The sequence below is a fragment of the Aptenodytes patagonicus genome, chromosome 11 (assembly GCF_965638725.1).
Source record: "Aptenodytes patagonicus chromosome 11, bAptPat1.pri.cur, whole genome shotgun sequence".
NCBI lineage: Eukaryota > Metazoa > Chordata > Aves > Sphenisciformes > Spheniscidae > Aptenodytes > Aptenodytes patagonicus.
Window position 1 is genome coordinate 24536797 of NC_134959.1, and position 7130 is coordinate 24543926.

Below are 7130 nucleotides of genomic sequence, written 5' to 3' on the forward strand. Positions count from 1 at the left end.
AGGACATTTTATCCAGCAAATAAAAATTAAGGCTGTACTGGAAAGATGGCTGCATCCCAAGCAGGAGGTCCTGGAGCTCCTGGTCTGGCAGGAGCCCACAGGCATTCCCCCAGCCAGTGCTTACAGGGCATCCCTGGGACCCTCCGCTCGGGACCCCGGGTGCTTTCTGCAATTCTTTTTAAATAAAAAATTGTATGAAGACGGGCACCAATTGCAGGTGGGCAACTGGGATTTTTTTCAGAGTTTTGCTACTTCTGCTGCTCATTTTCTCCTTGAAGTCAAGCCCCCGCGGTGCCACAGAGCCCCTTACCCTGGCTGGGCGACACCGGTAACAGGGTGTGCAAAGGCAGGGTTAGGCTTTCCTCTGCACAGGCAAAAGTGATGGGAGACACCTCCTTTAAAAAATACATTCTGTTCTCAGCAAAACCATTTATTTTTACTGCCCTCCAAAGTGTGCTCGACTTCGGAGAAGAAATGAAGTAAAAGCAGTAATTCTGAATAATTTAGAGTTTTGGGGCCAATGTAAGTGGCCGTGCCATTACGGGGGGGCTGGAGGAATGCAGGGCTCACTAATAATACCCAGCTAGTTTAGGCATGGGCACAGGTAAATCAGTAAGAGCCTCTACAGGGAAGAGGGAAATACCCCTGTGGTTATAAAGTAAATGCAGCCATGTAAAGGCAAATACTGTGACGGTGGGTAATCCACGAGACGGGCTCAGCTGCATCCCGACTGCAACGCGAAAGCTGCACCCGACAAAGAGGTTAATATGCAAATGAGGTGGGACGTTCTCCGATGGAATTAACTAGCCTTCCCGCTAACCAGCTTTGATTGCTCGATATCGAGCTGTCTGCAAAACGTCACTGCGAGTCCATCCTGGCACGGGTACAGCCGCGCTGGTCCCCCAGGTCCTCGGGGCACGCTGTGTCACCTATAGATTTTAATGTGCCCTGGGGACGTTCAGTGGGCACGGCCCAGCTGCCCCGCTTGTCCCACCGTGTCTCAGTGCCAGCGTGTGCGGGCTGCTGTACCACCACCGCTCTGCAGCTTTGACACCAGAAGTCCTCCAGCGGGGCAGAAACATTATCCTCCCATGCATTATTGATACCCGTTATATATAATGGACGTCCCTACGTTTGCACCGGCGACGCAGCTCGGAGCCCCGCAGCAGCGGTGCCTGCGCCAGCTCCTGGGTGGGCGTCAGCAGAGCCCCTTGGCCGCAGTGCGGGGATGTGCCAGCTCAGCCGTGCCCAGGCACCCATTTGCATCCGAGCCCCCTGTTTCCCCGGCGCCACGGGGACGCTCCCACCGCCTCCGTGCGCTGCCGGGCAATGTCTTCCCTGCTGTTACCTTCCCTGAGCCGGAGCGTGCCAGCCCTCCCTGTACTATCGCAACTTCCCACTTAACAAGGAAAAAAGCTGGGGTCTTTCAAGTTTAACTTACTGAAATGTATTTCACGGTGATTGTGGACCCAACTGGGACCATATTCTCATTTTTTTCTTCTAAGGTGTAATTGAGATGGTGAAGTGCTCAATTAATAGGAAGAGTTGCCAAAGAGATCCATGAATCTTCCTGCCAAAATTTTACAGGGAAAACTATTTTTTCCTCTTAACACACAAATAGGTGCACAACTACCACAGAAACTCATCCTGTTTCAAAACAAAAGCAAAATTTCTTGTTCCCATGTCGGTGCTTCAAAGACATCATTCTGTCGCAGCAGACTACGGAATTGAAAACTGCAAATACAGTGCCAGGATCTGTCCTCAAAGCAGGTTTTACACCCAACGAGGGTCTTCTGCTTCTCGGCTAAGCCAGTGGAAGTTGAGGAGACAATCAAAGGAAACGTTAAATTCCAGCCTCCCTCTAAGGTTTAGGGAAAACTGAGCAGCATGGCGCTGCACAAGGCTACTTTAGAATAGAAAACTTTTATGTCTACGTCCAATGAATATTAAACAGCCGCACGCTTCAGCTCTGCTGCCTGTGCCCGGCGCTGCGTGAGCAGATTTAATTCGTCTTTATGGAGAGGAGCAGACCCACACCCATATTTTTATGCATATGCCTTAGAGATGAGCGGGATGTGAAGGGTGAACCCAAATCCTCTCTGCCAGGAGATCCCTTGAGCAATCACTCACAACTGGAAAAACAAGGAGACATTAAGGAAAATCTGGCAGCGCGGGCAGGAGGAGCAGGCAGGAGGGTTTATGCAGACTGACATGGAATAACTGCCAGCTCGCTGCTTTTTTTCATGCAAACCTTCCTGGGCTTTCAAGTCTATTTGGGGATACTAGAGAGGTGTCGGGTGAAAAAATAAGGATGAGATGGAGAAAGAAATGGTATGCGAGGTGGGACCGAGGCATGGCCAGGGCACTCGGCATCCCAGGCGAGGTGGGACTGGGGCTCTCCGGGGCTCACATGTCTCTATTCAGCTATCTTCATCTTCAGCCCACCAGACAAAAAGTGCTGCTTAATTAACCCCTCGGGAAACAGCGGCAGAAGAAATACAGAGCCTGTGTGCAAACATCTGGGCATGTTTCATGAAAACAACTCCAATCCAGAGGCATTTTGCTGGTTTTCATCCCCAGCTTTTGCTTTTGAGGCAGACTGTGCCCTGCTCACCCCCCAGCCCCACCCCACTGCTCTCACCTGCGGGCCTGTCCAGGCCAACCCTGGTCCTAGGCACTTTTTTCGGAAGCATCCTCCTCCACGGGCCAGTCTCTGCATGACGCCCATGGGTCGGCAGAAATACCCCCTAAGGCTGCGGCGCTTGCCCTCCTCGCTGCGGGCAGGGACACTCTCCGCAGCCTGCATCCCGCTCCTCGTGCTGCTCCCCTTGCTCCAGCCCTGTGCTGACAGTCCTGCCAGCGCACACAGTGTGTGCATGGCTCCACACAGCCCAGGAAGGGGTGCTGAGCTCCGGATACGGCCCGTGTGGACCCCTGCCGCAAGCCTCCCCCAGACCCTGGGAGCAAGCCAGGCTGGTGTGGCCGTGCTGGCGTGGCCAATGCTGGCAGCAGCTCTCTGGGGCGGGATGCTTCACCGCACTTTTCCACACATGGTGCCACGCGGCTGGCACGCCGGCACTGAAAAATCATTGCCTTTTTGTCAGGGGCTTTGTCAACTCCGTCCCAATCTCAGGGGTCCCCGGGTGAAGCCCCCTGGCAGTTCTCCTCTTCCCTTTTTAAGGGCTAATAAATGTTTTTGTAAAGATGGTCTGTAATGGTGCCCGGTCCCGTAAGGGTCCCAGCAGCTGATGCAGAGCCGGGGTGGCGGGACCCCCCAGGGATGCTCGCTCGCTGCCGGCATCCCCAGCGAGTGAAGGCAGAGGATGGCTTCCCGCACCCAGCGTCACCTTCGCTGCCGAATTTCTCAGCCCGCACAAACCTCTGGTGACTCTGCCCCATCCATGACCGGCGATGGAGAAAGCAACATCCCCTCCACTCCCATCTGCCAGTGCGCTACGAAAATGAGAGCCGATTAAAGTCCGTCCCCTCCTGAGCACCATTGGTCATGGGCAAATAGCTGACACAACCTGTTCAGTAGCATCAGCAGGCAGGGGGACTTTTCTCCCTCCACAGCCATCCAGATTTAGATGGGTTTGGGGTCGTTTGGGTGTGCTGCTCTGAGCGTTGGCTACGGTCAAAAGAAGTGGTTTAATTGCACAGAATGAGTGTGTAAATTGAATTTTTTTTCTTCCATCACCTGTTAAAAAGGTTGGCTCAGGCAAGTGCCTTTCCTTGCGGACCTGCTCCTCCACCACGCACCGCGCGAGGATGCTGGGATGGATGGGAAGGAGCTCAGAGGAAAGCGCTCCTCCACCCCAGCAACCCGCATTGATGGGAAGGCCCCCGTAGCGCCAAAAACTCTCCTGTTTCTTGAGGCGGGCAAGCTGGAAAGCCCCATTTCCCTCCCATTAACCTCCACCTGCGAGCACTTTCTAGAAGGCAGCCAAGAACAGTAAAACCGGGGAGATTTGCAAAATAAACAGCGATCAAACACAAAGACCTCGGTTCCTGCTCTGGAGGGCGTCTGCCAAGACGCACAGATCATATCAGGCTAATTTACAAAAGGAAAACCGCCCTAATTAGTGTTCAGGAAAGCACTTTAATGAGAAGCGTGTTAGTGTAAAAGCAAGAGTGCCAAGAGGTCAAGTCACTCCTAAATGCCAGAAAAACAGGAAGCTATGCCTGCCCAGGCTGCAGCACCATTTTCTCACTTTTTAAATAATATTTCAGGTTATTAGTGAGGAATTTATAAAACCCAGAGCCTGATGCCCAGTGACAGTGCAGAAACACTGTACACAACAAGCTCTGAGCATCGTAACGCCAGATGTGGCCAGCTCACCCTGGGGAGGGTTAGGCAGCCCTCGCAGACACCTCCCCTCCATTTTGGGGCATAGCGTAGGTTTTATGGCTGGAGTTCCCCTTGCAAAGGGGAGACCAGAAGCCCTGTCAATGCTACGAGTCCCGTCTTGCCGGCGGCTGTGACGGTGGCTAGTAACCATGGCAGCGGGGAGATTTTCACGTGATATTGGTATTTCTGCAGCACAAAAGAGCCTCTTATCTAGAATGAGTAACTAGTCTGGCTGGTCCTCATTCCTCCGCTTATTGCTAAGACAGAGCTGCATGGCACGGCCCACGTGATGCTCACCCTGGGGCAAATTCGGACCATCCCCTGGGAGACCCACGGGCCGGGACATATGGGAGGTTCCGGAATGCAAAAGGATGCTCACATGGGCGCTGCGGCAATGGTCCTGCTGTGCGGAGACAGAGCCAGCTCACCACTTCTGAACAGTTAAAGCTGGAAAGCTCAGCGGTCCCGGTGAGCTCAAGCTTGCAAAGCGAGCACCTGCAAAAAGTGTGGAGCATGCTGGGCCATGCCGTCCCCTGGATGTCGCAGCCCAGAGCTGGCGGGGATGTCCCACGGCCGCCCCGTAGCATCTCTCTCACTTCTCCAGTTGTTTACATTTCCTCCCAAATTCCTTCCAATTCATCGAAGAAAACAGTTTTTAGACTTTAACTGTTTGACTTCCAGCTCTTCTCATGCATCAAGTGACTTCTAGAAGCAGAAAAAAATGCATGAAATAACGTAGGTATCTAGGCTTTACTTCTTCAGATGACTCAAACCCAACTCGCTGGATATCGCTCAGATCTCCCTAAGACATTCACCCTAGGACATGAACCAAAGTTGGAAAGTTTCATCCCAAAATAAGAATGGGTAAATGAGGAAAGAATGAGAAAAGGAAAAATGTCATCCAGCCCGAGTTTAGCCTAAGCTGCTGCTAAACGCTGGTGTGGGCACCCTGTGTACCTCTGTGTGACCCCTTCCCGAATGGTGGTCTGGCTTTTTTTCCAGGGTGTTAACTCCAGTGGGACCATTACTGCACTTAAAAGGAGCTGTGTGCTCAGGGCAGAGAAAACCAGACTCGTATTAGCTCCATTTTTGAGGAAGGTAAAAGGGATTCAGGGGGATTTAATTGCAACCATGACTCAAAGCAGACCTACACAATGGAAAAAATATATATAGGCAGAAAAAGTGGTTTACAGACTGTTCCCAGGATTAGGAGCATGTCCTGCTGGTTAGGGTCTCCAGGTTTCAAGGTTAAAGTGCTTAATTTTATTTCAAGCTTTCTAATTAAACACCATTTAACTGGGCTTTCCATTTATCCTGCGATTTCTTTCTAGACACGAATCTAATCCCCAAACCTGCTTATTTGTTTTTACTTTCGTTATAACCTTATCAGTGATTAACCTGCAATTGCACTTAATCTTTTTAAAAGATTGCTCCGACTATAAATACAGAGAAGCTACCTGCCCTGTTCTATCCAGAGGGAAACAACTTCCTCCACAGTCAGATGTCCATGGCGGGTTATATTATTCCTTTTGTAAGTTGAATTTTTATCGGAGACATTTGTCTTCTCTAACTTCATACAGAACATTAAACCAGTATCACTGTTCTGAAAGACGTGACAGCACAGGCCACAAGGAACATGAATACTCCTCCAGTATAAAAAGTCTGTGTGTGTGTGTGTGTATAAAAGTACCCATATCTATACATATATTAAAACAGTATATATAAAGCCTCCAGTAAAGATGCTACTTGTGACAGTGAGGCAAAACCTAACACGTTCATACAGATCCGACAACAGCAAGCTCTGCTTCTTCAGCAGTTATCTATTCCACTTACCTCACTCAAAAGCAGCAACAGCTAAAATATCGTTGCAAGAAAACCTGATTTCTATGGCTACGAACCTCTGAGAAATCTGTTAAACAGAAATATAAGTCAGGAGGAAGACTGCAACGCAGAATTTCCAGGGTGCTGGACTGGCAATAAGCAACTGCCCGGCAAGATCCCTCAAATACTGCATTAAATATTATTAGAGGATCTCATATCCAACACTTGAGGACATCAAAGCGGAATGAGCAAAAGCTGATAAGAAACGCAGTAAAGGTACATGGAGCATTACCAAATCCATCAGGAACATTACAAGGGCAGTGGAAGGAACAGACCTGTGATAAGTGCACGCTGCAAGATACTGAATAGGAACCAATGCAAAGGCAGCCCATTGCGAATACAGCAAAACTGGTAAATGAATGGAATTACAGAATTCAGCAGAAAGCCAGTTTACGGCAACCCCCAAAACAAGAGGCACTAAACGAGCTGCCCATCTCCTTGGCCTACCTGTCATTTCTAAATAGTCCTGCACAGCAAATAGATCTGAGCTCAACTCTCCAACCCAGCCTGTAAGCCCAATCCTACCTTGACCTTAATTATTACCTGCAGAATAATCTCTCTAAAGAACTAAAGCTGTAAACAGATCGCAGAGGAGGATAATTTCAAATCTCCCCGCGGTTCCAGAATTACCAGTTATGTATCCATCACCATCTAATGCTGCATGTTGAAAACGAAGATCTTCATGCAAGTATTTGCCATTTAAGAAGGCTTTTTTCCCTCCTTCTGGTGATTAAAAAAAATATTACAATTCTACTACTAGTATTACGTGACCTCTGAGCCTCTAAAAAGTTTATTGCAAAATCTGTGAACCGCGCGTGGGGACTTTCCTGGCTCCATTGGTGCATCAGTGAACAAAAAGATGGAAAACAACTGGAATTTTGAAATAAATCCACAGCAAATG